Source organism: Anguilla rostrata, chromosome 5 (genome assembly GCF_018555375.3).
Source record: "Anguilla rostrata isolate EN2019 chromosome 5, ASM1855537v3, whole genome shotgun sequence".
NCBI classification, from domain to species: Eukaryota; Metazoa; Chordata; class Actinopteri; order Anguilliformes; family Anguillidae; genus Anguilla; species Anguilla rostrata.
The window spans coordinates 44,948,706-44,962,215 of NC_057937.1; the positions used below are offsets into that span (position 1 = coordinate 44,948,706).

Sequence of the window (13,510 nt, forward strand, 5' to 3'; positions counted from 1 at the left end):
TACCTATATTATTTTCATTTTTTCTCTTTTGCATATCAGCATACTTAGAACATATTTGCTTAAATAAAAATATTTTTGAAGGAACCTGGTGGCTTTTCTCAGAAAGTGTATGTACGCATTTCTAAATCATCAACAATATAATATTTTCTTGAGCTTGGTCTAAATTGAGGATTTTGAAATCCGAATATGAAATTGCAAGTCATGTCTTGTCTTTACACATTTATGTATTCTCAACCTTTCTGTGTGGGGATAAAATATAGGACCCCAATATGGCTAGCCCCACACTCTTGTGGTTTGCACCAGGGGTTAATACATTCATGTAATCCCACAGGTCTGAAACCCCTCAGGCAGACAGCAAATAGGCTGCTATTGCCAACATTATTGAAGCTGGGCAAGGGCTACTGGTGTAGAACACCCTGCTATAGCAGTTCACACTATGTAATGAAAGCCTTGGACCAGGACAGAAGTCCCAGCATCCCCTTTTTTCTGTTATAATTTGCTGTTACAGTTTTTCCATCTGAAGTGGTTCAGTGATGTAACATAAAATCAGAATTTTACAGATCTGTGTTTATTTATATGGCAAGGCCATGCACAGGCTCCAGTCTAATACCTTAATAATTTGACAGTTAATTCAACAACTGTTTCTAAACAGAACATAGAGATTCTATATTTATACTGGTTCATTCATAAAATTATTTATTATAAATACAGTAGTCTGCTTCATGGTGTACTCTTATACGGTATATCTTTTTGGCTTTAGCTTTGGCTGTCACAAAGCAAAAGTGTTTATTCAAGCAGTATGTTAAAAATGTGTCTTTTGTTTCTATGTATGCTTCTGTGGGAATTTCATGCTCCATCTAGATTGATTCTGCTGCCCATATGTTAACCACATGTGCCCAATGCTCACTGGATACCATTGTCTTTCTTTTCAAAGATCAATGTACAGTATGTGTGAAGTGGCACATACAGTTCAGGCATTTATTTGAAAGTCCAGTAGACTGTGACCAAAGGTTCCATTGGGGTGCCTTAAAATGAGCAATACAGTTACGGCAGGGAATGAAGGCCTCGCTGAACCGTGCAACACCCACTCCATCGCTCACTAGCGCCCCTAGTCAACTGGGTGCCCACGGTCTTTCTGTTCCTTTATGTGCACGCTCCTCCTCTGCTGTAGCCGAGGTGGGTTAGCTAGCGGTTTGCAGAGTGGAAAGGAGTCAGAAGCTGATTTAATATGCACATGCTTGGTGTCTTCCTGCCTCACTGATGGAGTGTTTCATGTGATGAGATGAGCCTATGGTTGGTATTGGACTGGGCATTTAGAAGAAAATTGGAGAAATTTTCCAAAATGGGTAACATTAAACAACATCAAAATGCCTGCTTTGAGGGGCTTTTTGTAGCTGGAGATACTTGTGATGAAATTATTCATTAGGTAAGGAGATTCTCAAAATATCAACAGTAAAAGGAATAGTATCAATGTGATATCACAGATTCTATATCCTAATGTTTTATTAATTTGGGGTCGAGAAAAAGCACCCTTATTAAACTCAATATTAAGCCTGAGTTCTGATATGCAATACAGTACATAGTATTTCTGTTTGGATGATCATCTATACTATTTGTGTTGGTGGAACATACACACACACACACACACACGAACACCCACACCCACACTAGGTGGAATATATATTCACTGTGCTCAGGTGGGTCCGGCAGAAAATGGTTTGTAGTGGGGTGGCAATGTATTTGCACAAGTGTTTCCATGAACATGGCTGAAGAGAGACATATACAGGTGGCAGACAAGAGGTGTGTCAATCACATTTCACTTTTAAAGCAGCTGCATCACCTCCTGGGGTGAATGCTGAAGGTAAATTACAGTGTTGCAAATTTTTTCTCTGTTACAATGATGAAAGGAGAAACCTGGCTTATAAGAAGATCATCCCTGGAAGACTCTGAAATGTCAGCCACTCCATTATAGTCAAGCTGGGTGGTTTAAATATAACTGCCTGCATTATAGCAAAGCTGGGTTCGGAGAATGGAAACAGTGGGGGAACAATTGCATAATGATAAATGGTTGTCAACTGGAACCATTTGTAACAGCAAGACATGATCGCATAATGATGCAGGAGATATGGTTGGGTCTGGCGGATCCACCCCCCACCCCCACCCGCCCACCCCTTCGGAAATGCTTACAAATCTTTAGAGTCACTGTTGACTGATGGAGAATGGGACTCATCGACATCTACTTGACCTTCTCAGTTCAAATAACCAGAAGGTATTGGAAGAAGTGAAGAAGATGAATTTAGCGTGATGCAAGGGCCTCTCCTTGCTGTCATTCCCTGCCTCCGCACAGCAGGTGACATTTCAAGAGTGCCGTGAACTTCTACTTCTGTATTTACAACAGTTACTTGGCTGTAGTTTTGGTTGCTTTACATTCAATAAAAAGTTATATCGATGCATATGACCATATGTGCAATTCAGTAAAAGCATTTGGTTCTATTCTATGGAAGAAAAGGCAGTTGACAAAAGCTAGGGCAAACACTGTCGCTGATCGAATAGACACATTTCCAAATCACTTTTGATATTTTAACAACACTAATGCATACAGCCACTGCACGGCACATCAATTGGTGCATAAATTGGGATAACTGACAAATATGAGATATCTGCCATTTTCAGATATGTGGCATCTGTCCTTTGACAGAATAGACCCTTCTATTTCTCACATAATTGCCATCATTGAGCGACGGAATTTCTGTCACCCCTACTCTGACAGATAAGAAAAAATGACAAGGCACAAGCAACATATCACAGCCCCCAGTAATTGAGGGAGCTTACAAGGACTCAGTTATTTTGAATTGTACTGCATTAAAATGATTTATCTGTGAGGCATGGAATTTACTCAACTGATGACACGACATTGATTCATCGATTATATCCTTTTTAATAGTGTGTTTAGGGATATGCCATTTCATTGCTAATGATTGTAGAATTAATTTGTTATGATTATTTATTTTATATTGTCAATTCAAACAAGATATTTCAACTGTAGTCCAATATTAATTTTCAATAATCGATATAAAATGATATTTATATGATCTAAAAGATCAAATCACTAACAATTTAATCATTTATAATAGGGATGGTGATTTTCAATTATTTCACAAATCGAGTGATTGCATGATGTGCTCAAAATCGATTGCTAGCATGGGAAAGAATATATTTTTAGAACATCTTGGGTGTAGCCACCACACATTGTGTATAGTTCAATGGTCACAAATGGCTTTCTTGTGTTGATGTAGCTAGCCCAGGATTGGACAGAGAAATGATCAGTTAGATTCTGTACTCTTTTTTGTATCAGATGTGCATTATGGGTGACAGGTTGTGTATAAAAGGAGCATACAGTCATAGTGCACAGCCAGTTCTGTTTTTCCTGTGGTTGAGTCTAAGCTGCTTTCTTTTTGGTTAATAAATGAGCAGAATGGCTCAAAAGTGCAATCCGCCTGGCTTGTCTCTTGCCAAAATTGCAACAATATAATACACCTTATAAGAAATAATGGGTCAGTTTGGGTTTGCGTTGTTTAACTTCATATTACCTTCGGCACATGCAACTGTAACAACACTGATGGTGATCAGCTATTCCATGAGCTTGCAGTAAATTAGATCCATGTGCCGTATATGCTTTTAATAAGATGCTGAGCCTTTGCAAAAATGAAATGCTGAGCTTGATATTAAATAAATGAATAGCAAGTTTCCTCCATAAATCTTAATTGGCATAATATGTATTTCTGATGCAAAAGCGGGTACTGTGTGACTCATCCATGCACGTTGGCGCAAGCATGGGTGAAGAATTGTAGCAGTTAACATTATCTTTCTGCCAAAGGGGCCGATGACTTATGGCCCAGGCGAGCACTAGTTAACACCAGCAATCTAATAGGTACTTCCAGCAAAAAGCGTCTGATGGAGGCATAGGGAGCAATGTATTCAAATCTCAGCATAAATAGGATAAATCCACCCATGGAAGAAGAGAAAGAGATTGCCTGCCAGTGCAGGATGGAATGAGTGCACTGTAATGTTTTCAGATTGCAAGAGAGAATAAACTGTAATAATTCAGACCTGTTTTGGGAAAATGCACAAAGGGTGGTGCTGGGATTTTGCAGGGTGATGGAGCAATCTTTGAGGACCATTCAGTGTCCAGATTAAACATTAAATGGTCATTAGAATTTTTAAGCATTGAAATCATAGTATTTACTTTTCTCTTGTTTAATGTCTAGTACATATAATAAGTACTTAATTGAGATTTAACCATGAACAAAAATATATCATGCCTCAATTGCCTTCTCAAAGCATGTCTGTGTATTAAGCGGGGGTAACCTAGCCTCTTATCTTTGACCTTAATGCTTCTTAGTGACCTTTCATACTTATCAGTTTAAATACCAACATTTTTTATTTCAAAGAAGAAAAATTAAATGCATTTTTTATCCATTTGGAAAAAAAGAATGTGTCGTACTGAGTTTATGTTTCACTGCCACAAAAATCTTTGCAAGGAACCCTGTTTTCCTGGATCATATAAAGCCCTTGATTCAGATAATGTTTTATTTAAACAACAATGTATTAATTATATTAACTTTTAACTGACTATAAGTGTAATAATAAATAGTAATAATAAGAAGAACATGCGTAAATGAAGAATATACTGTATATAAGAGGTCAAAATTTTTACAGACCACTACTGTCAGGACATTCTGGGTAAACTGCATACCGTAATTAAAGAAAAGAACTTTATATGGACTAGAAAACATAAGCATCTGGTGCATTTTTATGTAAAGCTTTTGTTACTTTAGTGCTTCCTATTGGCTGATTCTCATGAGGTTTTGCATGCCAGTACAACATTGATGGCAGCATGTTTGTACTAAATGTCAAGAAGATTGGTCATTTCATTCAGAAGTGATGGTCATTTTCAACTTTTCCCTTGCAATAGCGCCACCTATGGAACAAGCATAACCAAATTTGAAAACCATTCAGGGACTCTCTTCGCAAAGATATATGCCAGGTATTGTGATAATCAGACATCACATTCAAGTTATTACCATTTTTCTTATGAACCATGTACACATTGAGATTTAATGGCTTAGTGCAACTATGCCTTTTAACATAGAAGCTTTCCTTATACAAGTTTTAGAGATATTCCATAGTAGATGCTAGAAACCAAGTTTCATGAAATTCTATCAAACCCTCAAGGAGGAGATAGATTTTTTAAGTTGTTCATAAAATTCTAAATGGTGAACATCCAATATGGCAGACATAATGGGTTTTTTTAGGCTAATGTGTCCACCAGGCCGAGACATGGAAATATATGAAAATATAAAACTCAGTAGTTCAAAGAGAGTGAGAAATATTGTTGTTTAAAAACTCAAAGGTTTGATGAATTACTGTTGTCCCACCTACTGGCTTCTCACCAAATCATGCTAGTGTGGGCATATGACTCTCACATACATACCAAATATTAAGATGATCGGACCTCTATTTTTTACAAAAACTCCTAATGATTACCCTTCAGAAGAGACCAGAATGATGCATGCCTTCAAACAAGTTTAAGAATAGTAACCATTTTATTTTGGCTATGTCATTTTCAGGCTTGTGTTAAAAAATGGGCCGCTAGAGACTCTCACTAACTATAGTTATTAATTGAGCAAGCCAGAGATATACAATATAGCTATCAAATTATTGCTAGAAAGCTTATTGTTGCTAACAATACATGTATGCTTTTCAGTTCTGCATTTAAATGTCCTTCTAACATACCTTCACATTAAAAACAGACCATTAATTACTGCATATGCTCCATGGCTGCAAGGATAGCATTTTGCTCCAGCCCTGTAACAAGAGCCAAATGTTAGCCAATTTTTAGGTGTCCTAGTGCTTAACAGTCAGTACAGGACATTTCCCTTCAAAATGCATGGAAGTTAGGTTACATTGAAGGGTTAACCTTCCAAATTTTGTCCTAATTTGCTGATTTAGGGTCTCATGCGGAAAAGTTGCCCATAACACAAATCATCCCGTTCTCTTACAAGTACAGGCGGTGAAACAATCTGTAACTGTGCGTGTACTTCAGCAGTGCACCTTGAACAGTGATTGTGTGTGTGTGTGCGCGCGCGCGTGCATAAAAAGATTTTCCATTATTTCAAACTGCTATAGCCTGGTTTGAACCACAGGAGGTGGATCACCTTCAAATGTGAAAGTTAAAGTTAAAGTATCTTGAGAAGACATGTAGAGACAGGTGCAGAAGAGTTATGGTCTTAGTTCAATTTAGAATAATGTTGTAGTTGCAGTCCATGTCCCCTAAATTAAATATGGAATGTGGTAGATTGCCCTTAAAATCATTTTATCTGCTTCCACACTCCCAGAGGTGCATTTCCCTGGTTTTAATTTATATTTTAAAATCCAATGTGCTTCGCCCAAGACAGAAAATGGCTAATTGCTTCATGACAAATAAAAGCATCATTGTAGAATCATTTTGTACTGTTCTTGGTTTTCCAACATTGAAAAAAACAGCCTGATACTATTAAGTCATTTTTATCTTCAACAGAAGCTAGTTTCATTTTGACCAACATTTTAGATGCTTGCTGTGAGACATTGGTGTTTCTTTAAATGACAATTTGTTTTCAATAGATTTGCAAAGAATGGGTGTATGATAAACAGCTGTAATAAAAATTAAAGTTGCTTCTTCTTAGAACATAAATATACATGCTTAAAAACAATTTATACATACAGAACATAGAATTTACATTCATGAATATAAAAAAAACGTCAGTCACATTTATAGACAGCCCTGAGTCTGCTGACCAATGTCAATATAAATCAAAAGTAGTTTTAAATGTATCCTATTAGTAAATAACTGAATACAATGATATTCCTTATCATTTAAAGTGTATTATTTATTTTTGTATATTGTATGTCTTATTTTAATATTATATATTTACAACATATTAAAAAATAATTATCATTCATGCATGAACTGTTCTTCATTTTCTCTTTCCCGGTCATAAGGCAAAGATATTTTCAATATATTAAAAATATAAAATTTTCAGATGATTTATAATATCATTCTGCGAATTCAGAATGATATATATGTCATTCTGCGAATTACAAGACTTGCCCACACCTTGCTAATAATAGCGTTCCAACGCAGACAATTATTATTACAGTAGGCTGTGGCCAGCTGTGTCTTTTCACGTGTATGCAAACAGTCAATCCTTCAGTGACTAATTGAACTCTACTTGGCGGGAGACCCTGGCGAGCACCGTTTGAATTCAGCCCTGGGGCTGTATGGTGTCCCTGTTTAATCCTGAGGTCTCTAGCAGACAGTACTGTGAATACACTTTGTCACTCCCAATCCCTGTGTCTGTGCTTAAATAATCACACCCAACCCTTAATCCCCCTATATCCTTTAACAGCATCTTCCACAAATACAACAAGCCATGCAATCCGCGATGTCTGCAGAACATCAATGGCATGTGACTGTCAGCCATTCTATATTTAAAGTGTGTTTCCGCTGTGTGCCACAGTGTCTTTGAAAGTGAAAGGCTGTGTATTGCAAAGTCTACCATTCCAAATTCACTTCAGGGCCTTTTTTGAATAATAGGTTGGTGGTGAGAGAGAATGGGCACACAGCTAGCCATTTTTTTTTTAAATCTTGAAAATATTTTCAAATACATTTTCTGACAACTGCCCTTTTAATCTCTGATCTCAGTGGTACCGGGTATAGGCACATAAGTTGTAGGTACTTGATTGGAATTGGCAAGGAAGAGCTATCTTGGACCAATTGTTGCATGTGCCAGTGTGGTCAGAGGCCAGTAGTGACATTAAGTATTGGTAGCAGAGGCCAGGGTGTGGTGCATCTGGACTGAATCTATGGTCTGTTCTTTGTTGGAAACAGCAATCAAATGGTAGTCATTTTTCCTGAAAGAAAAAAAGCACTGCCATGGTGTGGTTTTATACAGGGTGTATGATTAGAACATATAGTTAATTTGTTGTTGCAAATAGATCATGTAGCAGATCATTGTACTGTAAAAAAATCTGGCAATTCTTCTTTGGCAATCTGGCAGTCTTTCCATGATGCCAAGGCACCAATCAAATGAGTGGCTTTGATCTGGATTCGAAAACATTTTTTCCTAGTGATTACTTTTTCAAATCTTTTTCATTGAATTCATTTTGGTAAGCACTGTACTTGCTAAACAATGCTTTAAATATCATATGAACTTTTGTTTGAACATTTGTTCAATATGTTTTTCTTTTGTAAATTCAAAGTAACTATCTTTGTCTTTATCTTTGAGAATTAACAGAGGGGAAACCTAGTGTTTTCCAAAGTGGTTTAAAACCTGTACAGATGTGGTCATGTACTTAAATATTTCCATATCTGTAGTAAAATCACTTCCCATTAACGATGACCTGTTTGGATGATACATGGAAACCTGGAAAATAAATAAATAATCATGGGTGGGATAACTGCAGCTTATGTATTCTCTTTCTTCTAGACATCACCAACTTATAAAATCAGCCCCAAAACTGTGCCTGGTGAAATAAGTTGGAAAAATCTGCAGTTTTAATTAATCTTTGATATCTGTGTGTGTCTGCATAGTCAAGCAATTTTCGTCCTTATTCTTACTTACAAACAAAAGTATCAAGGGATTGAGCGATCAATTTGTTTCACACTGTTTCAATTGTCTGAGCGGGGCTCAAATTTCTTATCTGCAGAAAACACATAAATTCCCCTCCTGCTCTCAGAGAAAATGCTTTCATTATTTCGTTCTGAATTGCTTTTCAGTGAAAAACGGAAGACAGAGCGCAGCATTATCTTCTGATTGCTAAACACTGTCGCTGTGTAATTTGGGCTTCTTGCAAGGGGGGGGGGGGGGGTGCAACTCCCTGGAGTTTAAGAAATGGGCAGAGCCTGGGTCTATCTCCTCAGTACAGAGCTGCGTCTCCAAACACAGAGCAACCGGCTCAGTGGAAAGTACTGTCACAAATCCTCACAGCCCACAGGATACTACAGCAAATCCAGCCGCGAGGAAGCTTCCCCCTCTCTCGCTCTCTCTATCCCCGAGAAGGCAGAGATTTCAACAGCTCAATCAGCCCGAAGAGTGCCGAAGAGCTGCTTCCCATTTGTTTCCAGCGGAGTCTATTTAAAAGTAAGTCTTTCTTTTTTTCTTTTTTGGTCTCTGTTCATTTTCTGAATTGGAGGCAGTGCGCGGCAATCAGAGAAGCCGGGATGCATTAGCGTACTTTTTCCTGCAAGTGGTTTGAAGCTGCTTTTTCACCCCCCTCATGCTCGGGAATCAGCATGGATGTGGCTGTTTCTCAGATTCCGAACATCTGGCGGGTGTCAAGGTGCACCGCGCTCAGTCTTGAATTTGCATCAGGGTAAGAATGATAGGCGCACAGTGAATAAAAAAGAGATAGGAAAATCATTTCTTCTCCCCCATTCTCCCTGACACCGCGAGGGTTTTTGTGCATTATGATTTCCATCTTGTGTTCGATGAAATTGCGCCGGTTAATAATTGATGCTTGAAAAAAATGGAACCTGCATGCACATGGTACTTATCCGGTATCAATAAACTTTAAATCTCCTGTGCTTTTCCATGCCTTGGGGCATGATGTGTGCGTTAGCTTCCTGGCTTTGTTTCTGTATGTGCTGACTCAATGGAGAGAAGTTACAAAGTTTTGATACATCGTGGCTATGTTTGTATTTGGACTCATATTCCTTTGATTTCTGAACATGTCTCAGCAGTGTATCAATAGAGTCTAATTACAATAACAGTAAACTGACTGAATAATTTATGGCCATCTTACAGCTGATGCATGCTGAGAAACCGATCTACAGAAAGCAGTCAGTAGCATATCACAAAGAACAGAAACAATCTAACAATGTAATATTGGTGCTCACTGTCTTCAGACCAAGGAATCGCAGAGATAACTTGAAATTCAGCCCTCAAAGCTTAACATTCTCACAACATAGGTAGAGCATTCTCAAAAGTGGATAACACTTCTGTCCACACAATAGATGTGTTTTCTCCCCACTGGGAGTTTTTTCTACCTCATGTGTTTGCTTATTGGGGGTTCAGGCCAGTTTTTTGCTCTTTTGCTCGGTTTCTTGCTGTTTTTATGCTGCTCTGTAAAGTGTCTTTGAGACAGTTCTCTGTAAAACCGGCTATGCACATAAAATTGATTTGATTTGGTATTAAATGTCGTTGATGTACTCGAATTAAAGATGAAGTCCCCCTTCAGATTTTCCATTGTAATGACAGCACTTTATGCTGTGGAGGGAGGGCAGTGTGGGCTGTCCTGCATTACACACAATAACATCCATTAAGTTCACTTTATTTTTCAGCACTTCAGCACACAGCATAGTTTCCCAGGGTTCTTGTTCCTCTGCCAAAGCTTGTGATGAATCAGTCAGTCTTGAGCATCCACTTTCTCAAAACCCCACCTGCCTCTCTCTGTTTGATAAATTGAAGTGCGTTTCTAAGTGGTGCGCACCAAACAGACCGATCAACCAATGTTGCTTCAAAATGTGAAGAGAATTGAATTCCTTTATTAGTAAGATGTATAACATGCTTTACTGGTTGATAAACGGGACCATCTTTGAGGAATAAATCAGTGGCACTGTTCTTTTGGTCCATGGAAAATTCTCCCCCAAAAAGGAGGAACAGGTTTTATCATCTGCTCCTTGTGCTCTTTGGGGATGTGCATGTTCAACTCTTTCAAAGAAAGCTTGTGCCAATTCCCTTCGGAGTTCAGCCCTAGTTTTTCATCTTTTATATTGTTTTGCTCTCATTTCTGATTTGCTGTAAAGGATATGCATATTTACAGGCACTCCATGTGTCTGCAGATGAATTTTAAATATGTACCAAGGGGATTGAATTGTTGTAGTTGCACATAAGAAGTAGATGATTGCATATGCAGATGTTGGCAATAAACTCAAAGGGGGAGGGGGGATTAAAATAATGAGTTTATTTTTAAAAAATGTAGGGTTTTTTTCTGCACAATACAAATCTGTGACACTGCAAAAAAAAAATTAATCTGTGTGTTTTTTTTTGATATAATCATACCACCAATACAACACATGGCATACTTCAGTATTTCAGTCATATTCATTACAAAAACCACAAAGAAACAATGATTACATTGCTAAAATGGTAAGGGTCAAAGGACACCTCCTTCTGGAGTATGTCTTTCATCCTGTGATTAAACTCTTTTTTTATATTTTTTTTCCTCCACAATTCTCTGAGATGTATACTTTTGTGCAATGTCTTCCTTTTCTAAGCCTCTACTTTAATGCTCTCTTCCATTTCCATGGTCCACTGAGATAGCTCATTGTGGCATCTACATCTAATCTATTTCTCATTCTTTAGGCTCGTGCTGTTACTCCCTAACAACCAGCTTGTTCATCCCGTAAGAAACCCCTCCAAAGCTGGCCAGTACTTTCCAATTCTTCCTTAATAGATTCTGGTCTTTAAAAATGCTCCCTCCATTGATCTTCCTGAGGGTTCTACCTTGTTGCACACTAGCTAGCATTTCAATCCATCTGTCTCACACTCCTCATTTAGATGCACCAATCCTCTGGTCTGTTTATAGGTAGTCTATCCACTCTTTGCTCTACACTTATCTTTAAGCGGGGATAGAAAGCATTGCTAATGTATGGATCTGCCAAAAACAACTCATTATAAAGTAGAATAATGTGTGCCATTCATTGTTAGCAGGCCACATCAATCATTTTGGTTCTTCTTCTTGCTGTGGCTATAGGTAATTCTTTAGTACAAGTCTCTGAAGGGCAGCTTCTTAATACTTCCCCCTTCTGAATATCTGGTCCTATAAAGTAATGATATAAAGAGGAATGCCAAGAATATGGCTGCAAGAATCATAATGCTTTTTTATTTAAGAAAGAGATTCAAAGTTTATTAAGAGATTTAAATCAACATTTTTGCAATGCATTACTCTACACAATTTGAATTGCATTGTGAATAAATCTATGATTTAAACAGATAAGGATTCAACGTGATTAATCTGTCTCCCCGCCGTGGTGGTTTCCATAATTTCATTAAGTCAGCAATGATTTTTTCCTGTAAGGGAACCACATTGTGGAAAGCCTAATTTGCATCAAAGTGCACAGAAAGCATTGGTAAGCAGTTGCAGTAACAATCTCCCTGCGACACAACCATGCTTCAGATAGCTTCTTTACCGGACCAATAATGCAATTCTGCACTTGCTAGAGAAAGCATCTCGAGGGCCAAGGTGAACGCAGCTGAGGGAGGGAAGGTCACGTCCTCACCCCCAGAAACCATGCCCAGAGTTCGAATGCAATCTTATCTTTGGATCCAAACAGGCAGACCCACAAGACCCATAGTTCTCTGTTGGAAGCAAGACTGAGGCGAGGTCTGCATTTTTTTTCAGGATGGTTAAAAAGAAAAATTTCAACTGCAAGTGTACAGAATACACATCTCATGCTTTTCTGTTTACATATACAGTAGTTTATTGGGATAACTGATGAACCTTTGGAAATGAGATGTCGAGTTTATCCATTTAGTTTTTGTTTATGGAGCATGCATATGAAATATGATTATAATTGGAGGGAATACACCTGCAGTGCTGCTCAATGAAATATGCAAGATGTATAAGGCTTTAAAAGCACTTATAAATGAAAGTTAGAATGCATTTGATATTATCATCATTATGAGCATCATGGATGTATTAAAGTATATGCTAATCTTTAAACTATATTATAAATCATAGTCTGCAATAGATCTGGTGGATTTTTTTCACTTGGTTTAATATATCATAAGAATCTATGGACTAATTGCAATCCTATCAAGTTTCCTTTCAATGCTACACGTATAAATCAGAAAATTATGAAGAGTCAAGTACAATATTTAAATCATTAATGTGAAATTGCATGCATAGCTTTTGTAAGGTAGTGGCAAAAATACAAAGGCAAAAAAATGGCTGTTGTATTAGAGATGTATTAGATCACTTGTGCTCCAGATGACAGATTTTCATTGAAGTCTTCCAAAGTTAGATTAGTAAGTAAAGATAAAGATATTATCATTCCCTGAAACTGAATCTGAATACTCTGATTGGGGCAGAAAATGCTCTAAGTGCCTAATTTGGAGGTAAGCCTTGATGCTATTGATGAGCTTTGGTCTCTGTCTCTGTCTCTGTGTCCCTGTGTGTATGTGTGTGCGTACCCTCATGTAAAGACTCACAAGATGTCACAAGGACCAGCTGGTAACCTGAGCTGAATCAGTCTGCACAGACAGGGAGTCAAACACAGCTGTGAGACATTTACCTTTCAGATACATGTTACTTTTTTCATATATCCATCCATCCATCCATATAACATGAGATACTAAAACTACAATATACTGCTATTACAATCACCATCACATTATATAATAACTCCCTCTATGCTCTTGTGTGACCCTTAATTATTTGAACAGATATACAGCACACCGATTGTCAC

At 37.7% G+C, this 13,510-nt stretch overlaps 1 protein-coding gene and 1 long non-coding RNA gene across 6 annotated transcripts in view; one reads left to right on the plus strand and one right to left on the minus strand.

Annotated features, from left to right (window-relative positions):
- LOC135255382 (uncharacterized) overlaps nucleotides 1-13,510 on the minus strand; it is a 184,364-nt gene that overhangs the window by 79,207 nt on the left and 91,647 nt on the right. The gene's annotated exons all lie outside the window — the stretch shown is intronic.
- sema6d (semaphorin 6D) overlaps nucleotides 8,973-13,510 on the plus strand; it is a 76,508-nt gene continuing 71,970 nt past the window's right edge. Inside the window, exon 1 of the mRNA XM_064336473.1 lies at nucleotides 8,973-9,182. The gene's annotated coding sequence lies outside the window, so the exon portion shown is untranslated. The remainder of the gene's footprint in view (nucleotides 9,183-13,510) is intronic.